The sequence below is a fragment of the Pleurodeles waltl genome, chromosome 6 (genome assembly GCF_031143425.1).
Source record: "Pleurodeles waltl isolate 20211129_DDA chromosome 6, aPleWal1.hap1.20221129, whole genome shotgun sequence".
Taxonomy (NCBI): Eukaryota; Metazoa; Chordata; class Amphibia; order Caudata; family Salamandridae; genus Pleurodeles; species Pleurodeles waltl.
In genome coordinates, this window is record NC_090445.1 from 862014908 (window position 1) to 862038601 (window position 23694).

Sequence of the window (23694 nt, forward strand, 5' to 3'; positions counted from 1 at the left end):
ATCCTAACCCTATTGGGGGAATCCTCCATCTGCAAGATGGAGGATTTCTAAAAGTTAGAGTCACCTCAGCTCAGGACACCTTAGGGGCTGTCCTGACTGGCCAGTGACTCCTCCTTGTTATTCTCATTATTTCCTCCGGCCTTGCCGCCAAAAGTGGGGCCTGGCCGGAGGGGGCGGGCAACTCCACTAGCTGGAGTGTCCTGCTGGGTTGGCACAAAGGAGGTGAGCCTTTGAGGCTCACCGCCAGGTGTGACAATTCCTGCCTGGGAGAGGTGTTAGCATCTCCACCCAGTGCAGGCTTTGTTACTGGCCTCAGAGTGACAAAGGCACTCTCCCCATGGGGCCAGCAACATGTCTCGGTTTGTGGCAGGCTGCTAAAACTAGTCAGCCTACACAGATAGTCGGTTAAGTTTCAGGGGGCACCTCTAAGGTGCCCTCTGTGGTGTATTTTACAATAAAGTGTACACTGGCATCAGTGTGCATTTATTGTGCTGAGAAGTTTGATACCAAACTTCCCAGTTTTCAGTGTAGCCATTATGGTGCTGTGGAGTTCGTGTTTGACAGACTCCCAGACCATATACTCTTATGGCTACCCTGCACTTACAATGTCTAAGGTTTTGTTTAGACACTGTAGGGGTACCATGCTCATGCACTGGTACCCTCACCTATGGTATAGTGCACCCTGCCTTAGGGCTGTAAGGCCTGCTAGAGGGGTGTCTTACCTATACTGCATAGGCAGTGAGAGGCTGGCATGGCACCCTGAGGGGAGTGCCATGTCGACTTACTCGTTTTGTCCTCACTAGCACACGCAAGCTGGCAAGCAGTGTGTCTGTGCTGAGTGAGAGGTCTCCAGGGTGGCATAAGACATGCTGCAGCCCTTAGAGACCTTCCTTGGCATCAGGGCCCTTGGTACTAGAAGTACCAGTTACAAGGGACTTATCTGGATGCCAGGGTCTGCCAATTGTGGATACAAAAGTACAGGTTAGGGAAAGAACACTGGTGCTGGGGCCTGGTTAGCAGGCCTCAGCACACTTTCAATTGTAAACATAGCATCAGCAAAGGCAAAAAGTCAGGGGGCAACCATGCCAAGGAGGCATTTCCTTACAAGGTGACTCTAACTTTTAGAAATCCTCCATCTTGCAGATGGAGGATTCCCCCAATAGGGTTAGGATTGTGACCCCCTCCCCTTGGGAGGAGGCACAAAGAGGGTGTACCCACCCTCAGGGCTAGTAGCCATTGGCTACTAACCCCCCAGACCTAAACACGCCCTTAAATTTAGTATTTAAGGGCTACCCTGAACCCTAGAAAATTAGATTCCTGCAACTACAAGAAGAAGGACTGCCTAGCTGAAAAACCCCTGCAGAGGAAGACCAGAAGACGACAACTGCCTTGGCTCCAGAAACTCACCGGCCTGTCTCCTGCCTTCCAAAGATCCTGCTCCAGCGACGCCTTCCAAAGGGACCAGCGACCTCGACATCCTCTGAGGACTGCCCCTGCTTCGAAAAGACAAGAAACTCCCGAGGACAGCGGACCTGCTCCAAGAAAAGCTGCAACTTTGTTTCCAGCAGCTTTAAAGAACCCTGCAAGCTCCCCGCAAGAAGCGTGAGACTTGCAACACTGCACCCGGCGACCCCGACTCGGCTGGTGGCGATCCAACACCTCAGGAGGGACCCCAGGACTACTCTAAGACTGAGTACAAAAACCTGTCCCCCCTGAGCCCCCACAGCGCCGCCTGCAGAGGGAATCCCGAGGCTTCCCCTAACCGCGACTCTTTGAATCCTAAGTCCCGACACCTGGGAGAGACCCTGCACCCGCAGCCCCCAGGACCTGAAGGACCGGACTTTCACTGGAGGAGTGACCCCCAGGAGTCCCTCTCCCTTGACCAAGTGGAGGTTTCCCCGAGGAACCCCCCCCTTGCCTGCCTGCAGCGCTAAAGAGATCCCTAGATCTCCCATTGACTTCCATTACAAACCCGACGCTTGTTTCTACACTGCACCCGGCCGCCCCCGCGCTGCTGAGGGTGAAATTTCTGTGTGGGCTTGTGTCCCCCCCGGTGCCCTACAAAACCCCCCTGGTCTGCCCTCCGAAGACGCGGGTACCTACCTGCAAGCAGACCGGAACCGGGGCACCCCCTTCTCTCCATTCTAGCCTATGTGTTTTGGGCACCACTTTGAACTCTGCACCTGACCGGCCCTGAGCTGCTGGTGTGGTGACTTTGGGGTTGCTCTGAACCCCCAACGGTGGGCTACCTTGGACCAAGAACTAAGCCCTGTAAGTGTCTTACTTACCTGGTTAACCTAACAAATACTTACCTCCCCTAGGAACTGTGAAAATTGCACTAAGTGTCCACTTTTAAAACAGCTATTTGTGAATAACTTGAAAAGTATACATGCAATTTTGATGATTTGAAGTTCCTAAAGTACTTACCTGCAATACCTTTCGAATGAGATATTACATGTAGAATTTGAACCTGTGGTTCTTAAAATAAACTAAGAAAAGACATTTTTCTATATAAAAACCTATTGGCTTGATTTGTCTCTGAGTGTGTGTATGAAAATGTCACTTACCCAGTGTACATCTGTTCGTGGCATCAGTCGCTGAGATTCACATGGTATGCATGAGCTCGCCATCTGGTGTTGGGTCGGAGTGTTACAAGTTGTTTTTCTTCGAAGAAGTGTTTTCGAGTCACGGGACCGAGTGACTCCACCTTCTGTGCTCATTGCGCATGGGCGTCGACTCCATCTTCGATTGTTTTCCCCGCAGAGGGTGAGGTAGGAGTTGTACTATAGTAATAGTGCCCGCGCAATGAAAAATGTAAGTATGTACCTATTAAAGGATTAAGTAATATATATACAAATGTACAAAATTGAAGGTAACTTCTGAACTGCTACAGGCTTCCGGGGAGGTGGGTGGGTCCATGTGAATCTCAGCGACTGATGCCACGAACAGATGTACACTGGGTAAGTGACATTTTCAGTTCGATGGCATCTGTCGCTGTAGATACACATGGTATGCATAGACTAGTAAGCAGTTAGTTCCCCATAAGCGGTGGTTTAGCCTGTAGGAGTAGAAGTTGTCTGAAATAGAGTTCTTAATACAGCTTGACCTACTGTAGCTTGTTGTGCGGATAGCACATCTATACAGTAGTGTTTGGTGAATGTGTGAGGCGTAGACCAAGTGGCTGCCTTACATATTTCTTGCATTGGGATGTTTCCTAAAAAGGCCATTGAAGCACCTTTTTTCCTTGTTGAATGTGCCCTGGGAGTAATGGGCAGTTGTCTTTTTGCTTTAAGGTAGCAGATTTGGATGCATTTAACTATCCATCTGGCTATACCTTGTTTTGATATTGGGTTACCTGCATGAGGTTTTTGGAATGCAATAAATAGCTGTTTAGTTTTTCTGATGTTCTTCGTTCTGTCAATGTAGTACATTAATGCTCTTTTGACATCTAATGTATGTAGTGCTCTTTCAGCCACAGAATCTGGCTGTGGGAAGAATACTGGTAATTCTACCGTTTGATTTAGATGGAATGGAGAAATAACTTTTGGTAAAAATTTTGGATTAGGTCGTAGGACGACCTTATTTTTATGTATTTGTATAAAAGGCTCTTGTGTTGTGAACGCTTGAATTTCACTTACTCTTCTTAGAGATGTAATGGCGATGAGAAAGGCAACTTTCCAGGTGAGGAATTGTATTCCGCAAGAGTGCATGGGTTCGAAGGGTGGGCCCATGAGTCTTGTTAGAACCACGTTTAGGTTCCATGAAGGAACAGGTGGTGTTCTTGGTGGTATAATTCTTTTAAGCCCTTCTATGAATGCTTTGATAACTGGTATCCTATACAAGGAAGTTGAATATGTAGTTTGCAGGTATGCAGATATTGCTGCAAGGTGTATTTTAATAGAAGAGAAGGCTAGCTTTGCTTTTTGTAAATGGAGCAAGTAATTTACTATATGTTTTGGAGTTGCCTCTAGTGGTTGTATCTGATTATGATGGCAGTACCAAACAAATCTTTTCCACTTACTTGCGTAGCAGTGTCTAGTGGATGGCCTTCTGGCCTGCTTTATGACTTCCATACACTCTTGGCTAAGTTGTAAGTGTCCGAATTCTAGGATTTCAGGAGCCAGATTGCTAGATTCAGCGATGCTGGGTCCGGGTGTCTGATCTGTTGGTTGTGTTGCGTTAACAGATCTGGTTTGTTGGGCAGTTTGATGTGTGGTACTACAGACAGATCTAGCAGTGTTGTGTACCAGGGTTGTCTTGCCCACGTTGGTGCTATTAAAATGAGTTTGAGTTTGTTTTGACTCAATTTGTTTACTAGGTAAGGAAGGAGAGGGAGAGGAGGAAAAGCGTAAGCAAATATTCCTGACCAGTTCATCCATAGGGCATTGCCTTGGGATTGCTTGTGTGGGTATCTGGACGCGAAGTTTTGGCATTTTGCGTTCTCTTTTGTTGCAAATAAGTCTATTTGTGGTGTTCCCCAGAGTGTGAAGTAGGTGTTCAGAATTTGTGGGTGGATTTCCCATTCGTGGACTTGCTGGTGATCTCGAGAGAGATTGTCTGCCAGCTGATTCTGGATCCCCGGAATAAACTGTGCTATTAGACCAATTTGATGGTGGATTGCCCACTTCCATATTTTTTGAGCTAACAAGCTTAACTGCGTTGAATGTGTTCCTCCTTGTTTGTTTAGATAATACATCGTTGTCATGTTGTCTGTTTTGACAAGGATGTATTTGTGGGTTATGATTGGTTGGAAAGCTTTTAGTGCTTGAAAAACTGCTAATAATTCTAGATGATTTATATGCAGTTTTGTTTGATGTATGTTCCATTGTCCTCTTATGTTGTGTTGATTGAGATGTGCTCCCCACCCTGTCATGGAAGCATCTGTTGTTATTACGTACTGTGGCACTGGGTCTTGGAAAGGCCGCCCTATGTTTAAATTTATACTGTTCCACCATAGAAGCGATAGGTAAGTTTGGCGGTCTAGCAACACCAGATCTAGAAGGTGACCCTGTGCTTGAGACCACTGTGAGGCTAGGCACTGTTGTAAGGGCCTCATGTGCAGTCTTGCGTTTGGGACAATGGCTATGCATGAGGACATCATGCCTAGGAGCTGTAGTATTGTTCTTGCTTGTATTGTTTGGTTTGGAGACATGTGTTGAATGACCCTGTTGAAATTGTGGATCCTTTGTGGAGTTGGCGTTGCTACTCCTTTTGTCGTGTCTATTATGGCTCCTAGATATTGCTGTACTTTGCTTGGCAGAATGTTTGATTTTGCAAAGTTGACGGTGAACCCTAAATTGTAGAGGGTTTGTATGACTTGATTTGTGTGGTTTGAGCATTGTGTGAGCGAACTGGTTTTGATTAGCCAGTCGTCTAGATACGGGAACACATGTATTTGCTGCCTTCTGATGTGTGCAGCGACTACTGCTAGGCACTTTGTGAATACTCTTGGAGCGGTTGTTAAACCAAAAGGCAATACTTTGAATTGGTAATGTATTCCTTTGAATACAAACCTTAGATATTTCCTGTGTGATTGATGGATTGGTATATGGAAATATGCGTCCTTGAGGTCTAGGGTTGTCATGTAGTCGTGTTTTCTGAGCAATGGTAACACTTCTTGTAGTGTGACCATGTGAAAGTGGTCTGATTTGATGAATGTGTTTACTACCCTGAGGTCTAGAATTGGTCTCAGTGTTTCGTCCTTTTTTGGTATCAAGAAGTACAGTGAATAAACTCCTGTGTTTATTTGTGTGCTTGGTACTAATTCTATTGCATTTTTTTGCAGTAGTGCTTGAACTTCTATCTCTAGAAGTTGTGAATGGTATTTTGATAAATGTTGTGATTTTGGTGGTATGTCTGGAGGGAATTGCATGAATTCTATGCAATAACCATGTTGGATAATTGCTAGGACCCATGTATCTGTAGTTATTTTGTCCCATGCTTCGTAATATTGATGTATCCTCCCCCCCACTGGTGTTGTGTGGGAGGGGTGAGTGACGTGTGAGTCACTGCTTGTTGGTAGTGGTTTTGGGGCTTTGAAATCTTCCTCTATTCCTAGGAAATTGCCCCCCTCTATACTGGCCCCGAAAACCTCCCCTGTACTGTCCCTGGTAGGTGGGCGGTGCGGACTGTGAGGTGCTAGCTTGTGTGGCCTGACCCCGAAACCCTCCTCTAAAAGGTGTTTTGCGGAAGGTGTTATAAGATCCTCTGCTCTGCGGGGAGTAGAGTGCGCCCATGGCCTTGGCAGTGTCAGTGTCCTTCTTGAGCTTTTCTATAGCTGTGTCGACCTCCGGACCGAACAGAAGTTTCTCGTTTACTGGCATGTTAAGCACTGCCTGCTGAATTTCTGGCTTGAATCCAGACGTTCTGAGCCATGCGTGCCTACGGATGGTAACCGACGTATTAATGGTTCTTGCGGCCGTGTCTGCTGCATCCATGGAGGAGCGTATTTGATTGTTGGAAATGTTTTGACCCTCCTCAACAACCTGTTTTGCTCTTTTTTGCAGATCTTTTGGGAGATGTTCAATGAGATGCTGCATCTCATCCCAGTGGGCTCTGTCGTATCGCGCTAGCAGCGCTTGTGAATTTGCGATGCGCCACTGGTTTGCTGCTTGGACAGCAACCCTCTTCCCGGCTGCATCGAACTTCCTACTTTCTTTATCTGGGGGAGGTGCATCCCCAGAAGTGTGTGAGTTTGCCCGTTTTCTGGCAGCCCCTACCACCACAGAGTCTGGTGGCAGCTGAGAGGTGATGAAGACAGGGTCCGTAGGAGGCGCCTTATACTTTTTGTCCACCCTAGGCGTCACTGCCCTACTTTTAACTGGCTCCTTGAAAATGTCCTTTGCATGGCGTAGCATGCCTGGGAGCATCGGCAGGCTTTGGTAGGAGCTGTGGGTTGAGGAGAGGGTGTTAAATAAAAAATCATCCTCTACTTGTTCCGAGTGTAGTTCCACATTATGGAATAGAGCTGCTCTAGCCACCACTTGTGAGTAGGCTGTGCTGTCTTCCGGTGGTGATGGCCTAGTTGGGTATGTGTCTGGGCTGTTATCAGACACTGGTGCGTCGTACAAGTCCCACGCATCCTGATCTTGGTCGTCGTGGCTCATGGCGGTGTGAGCTGGCGAATGTGACGGGGTGTAAGTTGGCGAAGCCGGAGTTACAGGTGGAGGCGAGGGAGGAGGTGTTACCTTTTGTGTTGTTTGTTGCTGAGGAGTAAACTGAAGCGTTCTCTTTCGTTTGACAGGTGGAAGGGTACTGATCTTCCCAGTCCCCTGCTGAATAAAGATACGCTTTTGCGTGTGATCCACGTCAGTGGATTGCAGTTCTTGTTCAAATCTATGTTTCTTCATTTGAGAAGACATAGAATGCTCTTCGGTATAGGAGCCAGAAACAGGGTCTGATGTCGCTTTTTTCGGCTCCGAAAGCCCTGTCGATTGTTTTTTCGGCTCCGAGGTAACCTTCCTCTTTTTCTGTGCCGAAAATTCTTGGCCTCTATGGTCTTCGGCGCCACTGTCTCGGCGTCGATCGGTGTCGACACCGAACTCTCGGTGTCGATGCTTCTGTTTAGCACTCTCTCGGTCCCGAGGAGGCTGCGTGCCGGTGTCTCGACCGAAGTCGGACGATCTCGACACTGAATGGGCCTTTTTCGGTGCCGATTGTTGGTCACCGAGAATTTGGGTGGAGCCATGGCCGGTTGGCAGTGGCGTCCCCTGGGCCTTCTTTCCTTTTTTAAGGTTTGATCTCGACGTCTTACTCACAGTTCTTGTAGAGTGTAGCTCGTCGGAGTCTGAATCCTGGATGGAAAAGGATTCCTCCTGTTCTTCTTCTGTCTCGAACTGTCGACGCTCTTTTGGCGTGGACGCCATCTGCAGTCTTCTCGCTCGACGGTCGCGCAGAGTTTTTCGGGACCGGAACGCCCGACAGGCCTCGCAGGATTCTTCACTGTGCTCGGGTGACAGGCACAGATTACAGACCGAGTGCAGGTCCGTATAAGGATATTTGTTGTGGCATTCGGGGCAGAATCGAAACGGGGTCCGATCCATCGGCGTTGTCCTCCACGCGGTCGGGCCGACTAGGCCCCGACGGGGTGCCGAAATCTACCCCGAAGGGCACCGAAGCGCTTCGATGTTCAACGCGTCGTCGTATGTATCTATCTCTAACCGGATCGCAACGATACCGTCGAAAATCTTCCGTCTTCAGCTATCTTTCCGTTCTGAAACTCGGAGCGACATGAACACGTCCGAACCCGATGGCGGAAAGAAAACAATCGAAGATGGAGTCGACGCCCATGCGCAATGAGCACAGAAGGTGGAGTCACTCGGTCCCGTGACTCGAAAACACTTCTTCGAAGAAAAACAACTTGTAACACTCCGACCCAACACCAGATGGCGAGCTCATGCATACCATGTGTATCTACAGCGACAGATGCCATCGAACTCTCATTTATTGTCTATGTGTATGTACAACAAATGCTTAACACAACTCCTTGGATAAGCCTACTGCTCGACCACACTACCACAAAATAGAGCATTAGTATTATCTATTTTTACCACTATTTTACCTCTAAGGGGAACCCTTGGACTCTGTGCATGCTATTCCTTACTTTGAAATAGCACATACAGAGCCAACTTCCTACACACACTGATGCCAGTGTACATTTTATTGTGAAATACACCCCAGAGGGCACCTTAGAGGTGCCCCCTGAAACCTTAACCGACTATCTGTGTAGGCTGACTGGTTCCAGCAGCCTGCCACAACCGAGACATGTTGCTGGCCCCATGGGGAGAGTGCCTTTGTCACTCTGAGGCCAGTAACAAAGCCTGCACTGGGTGGAGATGCTAACACCTCCCCCAGGCAGGAGCTGTCACACCTGGCGGTGAGCCTCAAAGGCTCACCCCTTTGTGCCAGCACCGCAGGACACTCCAGCTAGTGGAGTTGCCCGCCCCCTCCGGCCACGGTCCCCACTTTTGGCGGCAAGGCCGGAGAAAATAATGAGAATAACAAGGAGGAGTCACTGGCCAGTCAGGACAGCCCCTAAGGTGTCCTGAGCTGAAGTGACTCTAACTTTTAGAAATCCTCCATCTTGCAGATGGAGGATTTCCCAATAGGATTAGGGATGTGACCCCCTCCCCTTGGGAGGAGGCACAATGAGAGTGTACCCACCCTCAAGGCTAGTAGCCATTGGCTACTAACCCCCCAGACCTAAACACGCCCTTAAATGAAAATGTCACTTACCCAGTGTACATCTGTTCGTGGCATTAGTCGCTGCAGATTCACATGTTTCGCACAGTCCGCTGCCTGGTGTTGGGCTCGGAGTATTACAAGTTGTTTTTCTTCGAAGAAGTCTTTTTTGGTCACGGGACCGAAGGACTCCTCACTCTTCGGCTCCATTGCGCATGGGCGTCGACTCCATCTTAGATTGTTTTCCCCGCAGAGGGTGAGGATGGAGTTGTTTGCTATAAATAGTGCCCATGCAATGGAGTGAATACGTATGTACATAAAAAGTTTATAATAATTATTTACAAATGTACAAATGTTTAAGATTTAAGATCTACTTCTAAACGGCTACAGGCTTCCCGGGGAGGCGGGAGGGCACATGTGAATCTGCAGCGACTAATGCCACAAACAGATGTACACTGGGTAAGTGACATTTTCAGTTCAATGGCATATGTTGCTGCAGATACACATGTTTCGCATAGACTATAAAGCAGTTACCTCCCCTAAAAGCGGTGGTTTAGCCTGTAGGAGTTGAAGTAGTTTGGAATAATGTTCTTAGTACAGCTTGGCCCACTGTAGCTTGTTGTGCATTTAGTACGTCTACACAGTAGTGTTTAGTAAATGTATGAGGCGTAGACCAGGTTGCAGCCTTACATATTTCGCTCATAGGAATGTTTCCTAGAAAGGCCATTGTAGCACCTTTCTTTCTGTTTGAGTGTGCCTTTGGTGTAATAGGCAATTCTCTCTTGGCTTTAAGATAGCATGTTTGAATACATCTGACTATCCATCTAGCAATGCCTTGTTTAGAGATTGGATTACCTATGTGTGGTTTTTGAAAAGCTATGAACAGTTGTTTTGTTTTCCTGATTAGCTTTGTTCTGTCAATGTGGTACATTAGTGCTCTTTTGATGTCCAATGTATGTAGTGCCCTTTCAGCCACGGAATCTGGTTGTGGGAAGAACACTGGCAATTCTACTGTTTGATTTAAATGGAATGGTGAGATTACTTTTGGTAGAAATTTTGGATTTGTTCTTAGAACTATTTTATTTTTGTGTATTTGAATAAATGGTTCTTGTATGGTAAATGCCTGTATTTCACTTACTCTTCTGAGGGATGTGATTGCAATGAGAAATGCGACTTTCCAGGTTCGATATTGCATTTCACAGGAATGCATGGGTTCGAAAGGTGGACCCATGAGTCTTGTTAAGACGATGTTAAGGTTCCATGAAGGAACTGGTGGTGTTCTTGGTGGTATAATTCTTTTTAGCCCTTCCATGAATGCTTTAATAACTGGTATTCTAAATAGAGACGATGAATGAGTAGTTTGTAGGTAAGCAGATATTGCTGCGAGGTGTATTTTTATAGATGAAAAAGCGAGATTCGCTTTTTGCAAATGTAGTAAGTATCCCACTATGTCCTTTGTAGAGGCATGCAATGGTTGGATTTGATTGGTATGGCAGTAGCAAACAAATCTTTTCCACTTAGATGCATAGCAGTGTCTAGTGGAAGCTTTTCTAGCTTGTTTTATGACCTCCATACATTCTTGTGTGAGGTCTAAGTGTCCGAATTCTAGGATTTCAGGAGCCAAATTGCCAGATTCAATGATGCTGGGTTTGGATGCCTGATCTGTTGTTTGTGTTGTGTTAACAGATCTGGTCTGTTGGGTAGTTTGACATGCGGTACTAGTGAGGTCTAGTAGAGTTGTATACCAAGGTTGTCTTGCCCATGTGGGTGCTATCAGTATGAGTTTGAGTTGGTTTTGACTCAACTTGTTTACTAGATATGGAAGGAGAGGGAGAGGGGGAAAAGCGTATGCAAATATCCCTGACCAACTCATCCATAGAGCATTGGCTTGTGATTCGCGGTGTGGGTACCTGGATGCGAAGTTTTGGCATTTTGCGTTTTCTTTTGTTGCGAACAAATCTATCTGGGGTGTTCCCCAAATTTGAAAGTACTTGTTCAGAACTTGGGGGTGAATTTCCCATTCGTGGACTTGTTGGTGGTCTCGCGAAAGGTTGTCTGCTAGTTGGTTTTGGATCCCTGGAATAAATTGTGCTATTAGGCGAATGTTGTTGTGAATCGCCCACTGCCATATTTTTTGTGTTAGGAGACACAATTGTGTTGAGTGTGTTCCTCCTTGTTTGTTTAAATAATACATTGTTGTCATGTTGTCTGTTTTGACAAGAATGTATTTGTGTGTTATTATGGGTTGAAAGGCTTTTAACGCTAGAAATACTGCTAACAGTTCTAGGTAATTGATATGAAATTTTGTTTGGTGTACATCCCATTGTCCTTGAATGCTGTGGTGATTGAGGTGTGCTCCCCACCCGGTCATGGAAGCATCTGTTGTTATAACGTATTGAGGCACTGGGTCCTGAAATGTCCGCCCTTTTTTTAAATTGTTGCTGTTCCACCATAGAAGCGAGAGGTATGTTTGGCGGTCTACCAACACCAGATCTTGAAGTTGACCCTGTGCCTGTGACCATTGTGATGCTAGGCACTGTTGTAAGGGTCGCATGTGTAGGCTTGCGTTTGGGACAATGGCTATGCATGATGACATCATGCCTAGAAGTTTTAGCACAAATTTTGCTTGTATCTTTTGGTTTGGAAACATAGCACTTATTACCTTGTGGAATGCTTGCACTCTTTGTGGACTTGGAGTGGCAATTCCTTTTGATGTGTTGATGGTTGCCCCTAGATATTGTTGTGTCTGACACGGTTCGAGGTGTGACTTTGTATAGTTGATGGAGAAACCCAGTTTGTGAAGGGTTTGTATGACATATGTGGTGTCGTTTGTGCACTTTTTTACTGTTTGGTCTTGATTAGCCAATCGTCTAGGTAAGGAAACACATGTATCTGTTGTCTCCCGATATGTGCTGCTACTACTGCTAGACATTTTGTGAATACTCTTGGTGCAGTTGTTATTCCGAATGGCAACACCTTGAATTGGTAATGTATTCCTTTGAATACGAACCTTAGGTACTTTCTGTGAGAAGGGTGTATCGGTATATGAAAGTACGCATCTTTTAGGTCTAATGTGGTCATGTAATCTTGCTGTTTGAGCAGTGGAATGATGTCTTGTAGTGTGACCATGTGAAAGTGGTCCGATATGATGTAGGTATTTAGTGTCCTGAGATCTAATATTGGTCTTAATGTTTTGTCTTTTTTTGGAATTAGAAAGTACAGGGAGTAAACTCCTGTGTTTTTTTTGTTGTACTGGTACTAACTCTATTGCATCCTTTTGCAGTAGTGCTTGAACTTCTAGTCCTAAAAGTTCTAAATGTTGTGGTGACATTTTGCGTGTTTTTGGAGGGATGTTTGGTGGGAATTTGTGGAATTCTATGCAATAGCCATGTTGGATTATTGCTAATACCCAATTGTCTGTTGTAATCTGCTGCCAAGATTGGTAGAATTGGCTTAGTCTTCCCCCCACTGGTGTTGAGTGAAGGGGTTGTGTGACTTGAAAGTCACTGTTTAGGTGGAGGTGTTTTTGGAGTCTGGAATCTTCCCCTACTCCTTGGGAATTGACCCCCTCTATATCCCCTGAAACCTCCCCTTTGGAATGAACCCTGATATGGTGTGGTTCTTGTTTGTTCGCTGGTGGTGTCTGTGGGTTGGCCACGAAACCCCCCTCTAAATGGAGTTTTTCTAAAAGAGCCTCTGCTCTGCGGGGAGTAGAGTGCGCCCATGGCTTTGGCCGTGTCTGTGTCCTTTTTAAGTTTTTCAATGGCTGTGTCCACTTCAGGGCCAAAAAGTTGTTTCTCGTTGAAGGGCATATTAAGGACAGCCTGCTGGATTTCAGGTTTGAAGCCTGAAGTGCGGAGCCAAGCGTGTCTCCTTATGGTGACAGCAGTGTTGACTGTTCTCGCTGCAGTATCGGCTGCGTCCATTGAAGAGCGGATTTGATTGTTTGAGATCGTTTGTCCCTCTTCAACTATTTGCTGCGCCCTTTTTTGGTATTCCTGGGGAAGATGGTCTATGAGAAGTTGCATCTCATCCCAGTGTGCGCGGTCATATCGGGCCAGCAGCGCTTGAGAATTTGCGATGCGCCACTGGTTGGCTGCCTGTGATGCTACTCTTTTTCCTGCCGCATCAAATTTTCTGCTTTCTTTGTCCGGAGGTGGGGCGTCGCCAGATGTATGGGAATTTGCTCTTTTGCGAGCTGCCCCTACTACTACGGAGTCAGGTGGTAACTGCGAAGTAATAAACACTGGGTCTGTGGGTGGTGGTTTGTATTTCTTATCCACCCTTGGGGTGATGGCTCTTGATTTTACGGGCTCTTCAAAAATTTGTTTTGCGTGCCGTAACATCCCTGGTAGCATTGGGAGACATTGATATTGGCTATGTGTAGCCGAGAGGGTGTTAAATAAAAAATCATCCTCTATAGGATCGGAATGCAGTTGGACATTGTGGAATTCTGCTGCCCTAGCCACCAGTTGCGAGTATGAGGTACTGTCCTCTGGCGGTGACGGCTTTGTGGGGTATGAATCGGGATCATTGTCCGGCACTGGGGTGTCATATAGGTCCCAAGCGTCTTGATCCTGATTATCTTGACTTATGGTAGTTTGCGCTGGCGGTGTTTGTGCCGGCGATGCCTGTTGTGGTGGAGAGGGCAGAGGCGTGACTTTTTTAACCACTTTGGCTTGTGGTTGTGCGTCATCCTTGAGAAGTCCGATCCTTCTTTTTCTCATTATTGGGGGAAGGGTTGATATCTTCCCTGTGTCTTGCTGGATGTACAGTCTCTTTTGTGTGTAGTCTGATTCTACACTTTGGAGCTCTTGTCCAAATCTGTGCATCTGGCCACTTATTCCTTGTTCCTCTGTGTAGGATGGAGGTGTGGAACTTTTCGGTGCCGAGAGAGAATCTTTTTTCGGCTTCGGCACCGACAGAATTTTTGTGGCTTTCGGCAGTGTGTCTCGGTGCCGATGTTTTTCGGTGCCGGCATCTTGTTTTTGCCTCTCGGAGCCGCTATCTCGGCTCCGAGGTTGCTCCATGGCGGTCCCTCGACCGGAGTCGGGTGTCTTCGCTATGGGCGTGCCCTTTTTCGGCGCCTTCGACGGCTCGCCGGTTTTATGGGTCGAGCCATGGCCTGGTGGCAGTGGCGTCCCCTGGGCTTTTGTCTTCTCAATGGTTTTAATTTTCGACGTCTTACTCACTGTTTGTTGTTGTTGTTCGACGTCGGAGTCTCCGGATTCTGATTCCGGAACCGAGAATGTTTCCTCTTCGTCGTCGAAACGTTGTTTTGTCGGCGTGGACGCCATTTGTAGACGCCTGGCTCTTCGGTCCCGGAGTGTTTTTCTGGACCGGAAGGCTCGACAGGCCTCACAGGTATCCTCCTTGTGCTCAGGGGACAAGCACAAGTTACAGACCAAGTGCTGATCTGTATAAGGATACTTACTGTGACATTTTGGGCAGAAACGAAACGGGGTCCGTTCCATCGGCTTCGATGTCGCACGCGGTCGGGCCGACCAGGCCCCGATGGGGATCGAAGCTACCCCAAAGTCTTCCGATGATCGGTGTCGATGTACCGAACTATCCCGATACCGAACGGAACAATACCGACGCTTTCTTCCGAGATTCTGACTAACTTTCCGAACCGAAACACGGAGCGAAAAGGAATACGTCCGAACCCGACAGCGGAAAAAAACAATCTAAGATGGAGTCGACGCCCATGCGCAATGGAGCCGAAGAGGGAGGAGTCCTTCGGTCCCGTGACCAAAAAAGACTTCTTCGAAGAAAAACAACTTGTAATACTCCGAGCCCAACACCAGGCAGCGGACTGTGCGAAACATGTGTATCTGCAGCAACATATGCCATCGAACTTTAGTATTTAAGGGCTTCCCTGAACCTAAGAATTTAGATTCCTGAAACTACAAGAATAAGAGGACTGCTGAGCTGAAGAACCCCTGCAGAGGAAGAACAGAAGACACCAACTGCTTTGGCCCCAGACTTACCGGCCTGTCTCCTGCCTTCCAAAGAAACCTGCTCCAGCGACGCTTTCCAAGGGACCAGCGACCTCTGAATCCTCTGAGGACTGCCCTGCTTCAAGAAAGACAAGAAACTCACGAGGACAGCGGCACTGCTCCAAAAGAACTGCAACTTTGTTTCAAGGAGCAGATTTAAAGACCCCTGCAACTCCCCGCAAGAAGCGTGAGACTTGCAACACTGCACCCGGCGACCCCGACTCGACTGGTGGAGAACCAACACCTCAGGGAGGACCCTCCGGCGACTCCAAGACCGTGAGTAACCAAAGTTGTCCCCCCTGAGCCCCCACAGCGACGCCTGCAGAGGGAATCCTGAGGCTCTCCCTGACCGTGACTGCCTGAACTCCATTTCCCCACGGCTGGAAAAGACCCTGCACCCGCAGCCCCCAGCACCTAAAGGAACGGAACTCCTGTGCAGGAGTGACCCCCAGGAGGCCCTCTCCCTTGCCCAGGTGGTGGCTACCCCGAGGAGCCCCCCCCTTGCCTGCCTGCAACGCTGAAGAGATCCCTTGATCTCTCATTGAAAACCATTGTAAACCCGACGCGTGTTTGCACACTGCACCCGGCCGCCCCCGCGCTGCTGAGGGTGTACTTTTTGTGCTGACTTGTGTCCCCCCCGGTGCCCTACAAAACCCCCCTGGTCTGCCCTCCGAAGACGCGGGTACTTACCTGCTGGCAGACTGGAACCGGGGCACCCCCTTCTCTCCATTATAGCCTATGTGGTTTGGGCACCTCTTTGACCTTTGCACCTGACCGGCCCTGAGCTGCTGGTGTGATAACTTTGGGGTTGCTCTGAACCCCCAACGGTGGGCTACCTTGGACCCAAAACTGAAACCTGTAAGTGACTTACTTACCTGTTAAAACTAACATTACTTTACCCCCCCCAGGAACTGTGAAAATTGCACTGTGTCCACTTTTAAAACAGCTTATTGTGTTTTATGTATAAAGTATACATGCTAATGTAATTATTCAAAGTTCCTAAAGTACGTACCTGCAATACCTTTCAAATGAGATATTACATGTAGAATTTGAACCTGTGGTTCTTAAAATAAACTAAGAAAAGATATTTTTCTATAACAAAACCTATTGGCTGGATTTGTCTCCGAGTGTGTGTTCCTCATTTATTGCCTGTGTGTATGTACAACAAATGCTTAACACTACTCCTTGGATAAGCCTACTGCTCGACCACACTACCACAAACTAGAGCATTAGTATTATCTCTTTTTGCCACTATCTTACCTCTAAGGGGAACCCTTGGACTCTGTGCATGCTATTCCTTACTTTGAAATAGCACATACAGAGCCAACTTCCTACATAGTGTGACATAACTTTCTAGTTATCGTTGACTGGTCGTTCAAGGAAACTGTGGGTACATAAGGATAGGATACTTGAGGTAGAATCTTATGGGATCTTATATGGAAGTCAGCAAAAGATAGACCTTTTAAATGCGCACCTTAGTATTCCCATGAGCACAAAACTGATGGTCTGGGACATGTTAACAAAACAACAGTGTCTCACCATCGTCCCATTCACATAAACCCCTATTCACTACAATCCAGCCCTTTGACCAGTGGAAATCTAACAACTGTTTAGTATTATCCAACATTTTTCAAGGGCAAGAAATTCTAGTATCCGACTCATGTAAAAAGAAATGTAATCTTGATGAGTCAGAAAGATACTGCTATACACAAATCAGATACTTGTTAATCCATACTGATCTCATACAAGCAGCTACCAGGGACCTGATTCCAATAAAGAAATTGGTATGACATGCTAGAGAGTCAAAGGATGTTATCGCTATATACAGATTCCTACCAGCAGGCTGCGGGGCTAACGATACACCCATGTGAGAAGCATTGGAAGAATATGTTAGAGGCTGAACAGAATATATTGTGGTGGTGATGTTGTGCAGATTTCCAAAAGCACTATGAATAGGGAAGCGCACTACAAGGTAATTTTGGCCTGGCACTACCACCCAACCAAGTTGCATAGAAAATACCCACCTTTGAGCACCTTTTAATAGGGACAGTGTGGGCCAAGAGGTGACTTTAAACATATATGCTGGGAATTCCTGCTTATTAAGCCATCTGGAAGATTCAGGTAACATGAGGAAGATATCGGGATACATCAAACCACAGCAATTTGTATAATACAGGCAGGCAATATCCCACTAGAAGCCTGTTGGCGAAAGAGAGAACGACCCCGAAATTGCTTGCTACCTTATGTTTTGGAATCTGCTAGCCATGCAAAATTTGTCACACTCACTCGGAGACAACAAAAATGACTTTGAAAGAATACTGGGTATATTTCTAGGATTTTTGGAAGAAGGTATTCCGAGATTATCATGCCCCACTCGGATGAGAAAACAATGTATTTCATTACAAAATTTTGTGTTAAAGGGTGACCTCGTTGGGTCCACAGAGGAGGACCTGGCAATGACTGAGTTTGGGATAAAGTGAATGACTGTTTTAAAGTTTCAAGGTTAGCAATGACATTGACTGGCACAATAGTCATAGCGCACTGCTCCATGATTGGATGACATGCTCTGGATGATCAACTTTTTCAGTCTACAGTTTATGTTGCACTTATTGTTTGGTGGAAGTTAAAGCAGGACACTTGATTAAACTTATGGAATTTATGCTATGTTGTTCTATGTTCTGAATGGAATATGCATTCTTTATGGAAGTTTTGAAGTTATTGTTAAATCAAAAAATAATTTGGTTAAAATATGGTGAAATGGCCACTGATGTACAGCAACGTAAGTGTGCAGATCGGTGACCGTTTTAGAATGGTTTCTTATGCACACATGCATCACAATGCAGGTCTACCTGTTCATCTAAACTCACTACCCAACAAAAGCTCTGTCAACTCCGATAAACTTGCTAGCCTCTACTTAGACTCCCCGTTTCAGAGGGGCACCCCTTAATGCTAAATAACAGTTAAGCATTCCTACAATATCCACACCACAATGAATACCTATTTGCTTTAAACTCAATGAAACTCTGGTAAATAAAATCAGATCCAAAACACCTCTGCAAAGGGATATTCTGCAGATACAGCAGCATCCTCAAACCACTATTGCATGTCAACACAAATAATTCTTTGGAAAGCTGGCTAAAATTCAACACCGGCACTCAAATTCACTTTTTGCAAATGTCTATCATTCTTGTAATAACTGAATATATGAATGCAAACAGAACCTTTGAAAATGGATCAAGATACTGCTAATCATCAAGAAGCCCTCCTCATCTTGGGTAAACTCAATATTTTGCTGATAGAACCCTTCAACTCTTGCCTGTAACACAGGGTCAATGGCAAACACTGTTTATAATAGGACCCACAAAGTTACTTTGTTTCAAGAAGGCTCAATGCCAGTTTTCAGCTGCCTTAAAGTAAACAAGAAGTAAACCAACACTGAAGGTGACAAGGAGAAAATGATGATCTGTGGGGACAAGATAACCAAGGACTACAGCACTGGATGAAAGAATTACTATTCACATTTTAGCAACGTCTCAAAGAAGAAACAATTCAAGGTGAAAAAGCCTTGGTGAATATTATCCTGCTGGACTATATATGCACGTGGAAAGTTGAGCTTAATGCCCTTGTGAAATCTTAAAGTTTTCTTCCAGCCTTTGATTTTGTGGTAAATAGTTTCATATGGATGTGCTTTGTAATTGCAGACATCTGTAACTCAAGATATTTTAATTAATCTTGCAGATGGAAAGAATATTGCAAGTGAGAGTAAAAAAAAAAGCATGTAAATTGTAAACCATTTGCGAGGTTCCACAGATCCTGGTTATACATCAATCGTTGTATTGATCGAACAGTCTTGAACAACTGTGATATTACTTTTATCAGCAGCTCATCCTTCAATGTGAGTGTGATGGGATCCCATAGTGAGGTCCGAAACCGGACTGTTTCTTATTTATTAGATCTGTTTCTCTAGGAGTCAATAGGTAAGGAGGGGTAGCTATGGTTTTCAAAGCATGGTGAATCATTGGAATGGCTGATACTAGTTTATGGATTGGACAGACTGAGGATTAGTAATCACTTGTTTTAATATAAAAAGGAGTAATATTTGCACATTTATGCAACTTTACCAAATAATGGAAAGGAGTTATTAACTTGGTGGTGAACGGGGCCAGTACAGGGAGGCCTATAATGATGATGTTAGCACTGCAGATTCAGCAATAATGGCCCCACCCTACAGTCAGGTCGCAGACTGGAAACTCTAACACTATGCAACAAAGACTACTACATCTCACAAGAAACTACCAAACATCAGAGTCATGGAAAGTCTTCTACTACAGGTTCAATAGGTAAATTACACTAATCATTACAAAGGCCATCACTGTTGTGACATTATGTGTCCCCTGCATAGTAAACAGGTGTACAAAGCTTTCCTGAGCGACCCACGTGAAAATTAAACTGCTATACTGAACTGTTGTTGGCCCAGCTGTCACACTAATCTAGCAGGAGGCTTACGCCTGTGCATGGGGATTCTAAATTTCATTACCTGTTCTGTGACCTGGACGGATGCACCATGCATGCCCTCTTTAATAACATAGGTCTGTTGTCCATGTCATGAGTTGCTGACATGATGCGATGTTTGCTGCATATTGTTCTGATTGCAATCCTGAGCAAACCCTTTTCCTGGTTCAGGTGGGAATGCTGCCTACCAATCCACTTGGCTATAGTTCCAATTCTATGTAAAACCAACACCCTTACAGTGACATGCCGTGTAAGGTGAATTTGTTATAAAGTATGGAGTGTGCCATAAGTACATCTTAAAAGTGAGAGTGAGTGCTGGGATCATTGGCATCCATTCTCGAGAGCCATGACATGACACAAGATGGAGGACGGAACATAGCTTCCCAAACAAGGGAAGTGTTTTCCTGCTTTCCTGTCGCTGAAGTGTGACAACCCGGACACAGAAATGTGGGAGGATGGGACAGGGCTACCCTTCGAAACTGTATGAGGGATTCCTGATTAGTCCTGCTTGAGCACTGCCATTTAGTTTATGGGAGGGGAGTAGGTGTGAGTCAAAAGGTTCTGTTGTTAAGGGTGATTATGTTTGTAAGCAGAGCCTGTCCTTTTGCCTTTGCCTGGATTGCTACTCTAGGAAGGTTGACGACAGCCACATGCACAGACTTAACACAGCATCGTGCCCAGGTTTTAGATAATCTTGCTTGGAGCCAGCCTTATCGCTACCTGTAGTGGCAGTATTCACCGTGCACCGCAGCCAGAAAATAAAACTTGAAAAGGAACCACCTGAAACTGGCTCCAGGACTTTCGTGGATCAGCATCCCCTGTCTGGAAAAACAGTGTAAAGGTGGGAGCCACACAATCTTATTTTGTTCCAGTTCGTCTTCACCAAGTAGGGGAGTGCTCTGCAGAGTACTCAGCTACTGTCATCCAGGGCAGGTGTCTACAGGAAAGAAAGTAAGTCTTCTAGAGCTGAGGCAACTTTCTATGAAGTCTGCGCCACTGGCTGGAAAAGATGTGGGCCTGCCTACCGCCTGGATGCTGCCTGGCCAGCAGGATAAGCTGTTCCCAGAGAATGGAAAATGCAAAAGAGCTGGCTTGTATCAAGAGCAGAACTGGCCCGAACCCTCACCATTTGGATCACCTAGCGCCCGAGTGGTTCATGTGCCAAACTGCACAAAGCATCAATAACCTTAATCAAGAGTGCCACAGCATAGCTACAGCATGACAAGGGGCACTATCACTCACTCAACGTGCTGTAAGACCTGCAAGCATCAACACACAGCTGTCGCCGATAATCTTCCAAACAGTCTGGAGACCACAACTAACAAAAACAGATGACCACTGCCAAGCGCTAATGTGTTATTCGTTCCCAGTCACAAAATCTGAGAGTCAGGCTGTTGCCTGCAATCTTGCACCCTCTAAACGAAGACGCTGATTGGTGGGACCATGAAGAGCACACCACCAACCATCATGTTGAGCCATGTCCCAGAGAACAGGTAACATGGGGCCTGAACTAAAAGACTAACATTGTATCTCGAACTGCCAGAATTAAGAGTGCATGAAAATAATCAATGCCAGCAAGAGCGCTTCAACTCAATATCTGAGCAAACTGACATACGAGTTAAGCATTGGTTGTACAGCCCGACAGTGAGCTAGCACCTATGCTTGATTCCGAGTACGACCTTTTGTCTCTGCTAGACACTTTATATATTATGGGCACCACAGGGACTGTTTTAGGCCATGTTACATGGTGTGATGCATGTTGTACTTGGCTAAATACATGTATATGTGAATGTAGACCTGGTCAGCTGCACTCCTATTACTTAATTTAGTTTTAAATTATCCAAGGCAGATGTGGCTTCTGTAAATATCACACACCCAGAGTTATTTAGGTTGAGGGAAGGTTCAACTCCTCTGGTGCTCAGTTGCACAGAGCACCACTGCTAATCCACAGAACAATACATGTTAAACAACAGGAATGCTCTATTCAATGCTCTTATGCAAGTGAATGCCAGAGATAAATGACCTCAACCACCACGGATCTGGTCCATTAGCCCCTGAATTACTCAGCTACAAAGCCAAGACAGTTGGGTTCTCAGCTGCTTCCTACCTAAACATCAGCACCCGCACGCCATTCAGTACTCTGAGCCATTGCCCCACTGGATAACAGTCTGACCCTAATGGCAAGAGGCATGTTTTCAGTCTTTATCTTTGGACTCGACATACAAAATGCAAAACTAAATCTGAAAAAAATTGGAAACACCTTTATTTACAATACTGAAGAAAGGGACAAGCCTTGGAAACATGACAAAAATATCTAATCTTCTAGCATACCAGATGGAAATCCGATTTTACCACCACATGATAAAACATGTCCTCCATCACTCAAACATTTTACTTTCAATTTCTGCATCTGGTAAGCATACTAATGGGCAAAGTAACACCTCTGGCTCTCTGTCACTCCCAAAACATTTACCCACAGCAGTGCTGTTCCCACAGCTGTGAGACGGCTGCAAATTCTTCATTGACAACAAAAACAAGATACATTGGGCCAACATCACGCCAATCATTACTCCTAAGCCAAAAACCAGTTGATTAAGACCTCTTTTACTCCCAACCCAGCACAAACTGTCCTTTTACTTCCATGATTTCATCTCTGCACCTCTCCCCAATCAACAGCATAACAAAGGCATTAACACCAGCTGAATTTTGGAATAGGTACCTGTGAAACAAAGCTAACATTAACACCTTTTAAAGATCATTAACACATCCTCTACTTCTCAGGACGACCTTAAAAAAAAACCACAACATACTAGCATAAATCTCCAACTGTTCGAAACAATTCTGGACCCAGAGATATTTGCAATCCCTGGTTTCACGTAAGCATCAAAGACGTTAGTATGGGTGATGACTGTTCGGCTTCCCAGCTAAATGAAGAAAACAACTTCAGTGACGTTAGACACAATTTCTGACTCTTGCCGAGACTGAAATTACTGAATTAATACTAAGAAAGAGAGAACCAACCATGGCTTTGACCCTCCAGACCGTCTCAATTTGTTCAATGTGATGAAAACAAGACACCTATGAGTTGCCTATCAACAGTCTGCAGAGAGCAAGAATCTGTTCTTCATTGGTTCACTTCTTCCATGTGGAATTGAGCTTGTTTCTCAACACCTCTATTGCAATCCCCTAACATGAGAATCAGCCCAGATACCAATTTCCTTCCATATCTACATCTCCATAACTTGTTGTGCCACACCTTCCACCAATGAAGTGTCTCACCTAATTCCATCCCTGAAAGAGGCATAACGTGGACGTCAAGCACAATTGGAACAGTAAGCCTATTGCAATAACGCCACAAAAATGCATTCCAACACCTAAGATGCTTTTGCAGATGCTGCCCTTACTACCTTTATCTCAAAGAAAAGCTCAGTCTACTGTACGGTCATCTGAACTGCCTGGTTTAAATTAACAGACCACAATGAGCACAATGCTATCTACCTCACCTGTCAAAGACATGAATCTTCCGTCCACATTACATAACCAAATGAAGTTAGAACGATAAACCATCGGTTCTGTTAAAGCCCTGCAGATTCTAGTTCTCCATTTACTGGCCAAACTATTGCTAACATACCAGCTGAACAGAGTAGATGTCCAAAGTCAGCATCTCAAATTAAAGGTTCTCTTCTCCCAATGAGACACAAAAGTTTGCACAGACTTTCTGAAATACTGGACATCCCCGAATACCTATTTTCACAGGCAAGTAAAGAGAAATCTTTCTGGCCCTGTCCACCATCATCAGGTACAAACCTCCTGTCCCTCTGGATTAGCTGTCACCTAGAAAAACACTGAGCTGACAGAAGAAGCATAATCACTATAAAATACAATTAATTAAATAAAATATGAGAATAACTAAATATACTGGAGAACTGCAGTTACTGAAAACATGATAGGAGTCCTTGCAGAGCAAACACTTGGTTTTGAGTGCAGCTAAAATGGAAAATAA

At 45.6% G+C, this 23694-nt stretch overlaps 1 protein-coding gene across 1 annotated transcript in view; it reads right to left on the minus strand.

Moving 5' to 3' along the window:
• Positions 1-23694, minus strand: part of RRP12 (ribosomal RNA processing 12 homolog) — a 682638-nt gene that overhangs the window by 240823 nt on the left and 418121 nt on the right. The gene's annotated exons all lie outside the window — the stretch shown is intronic.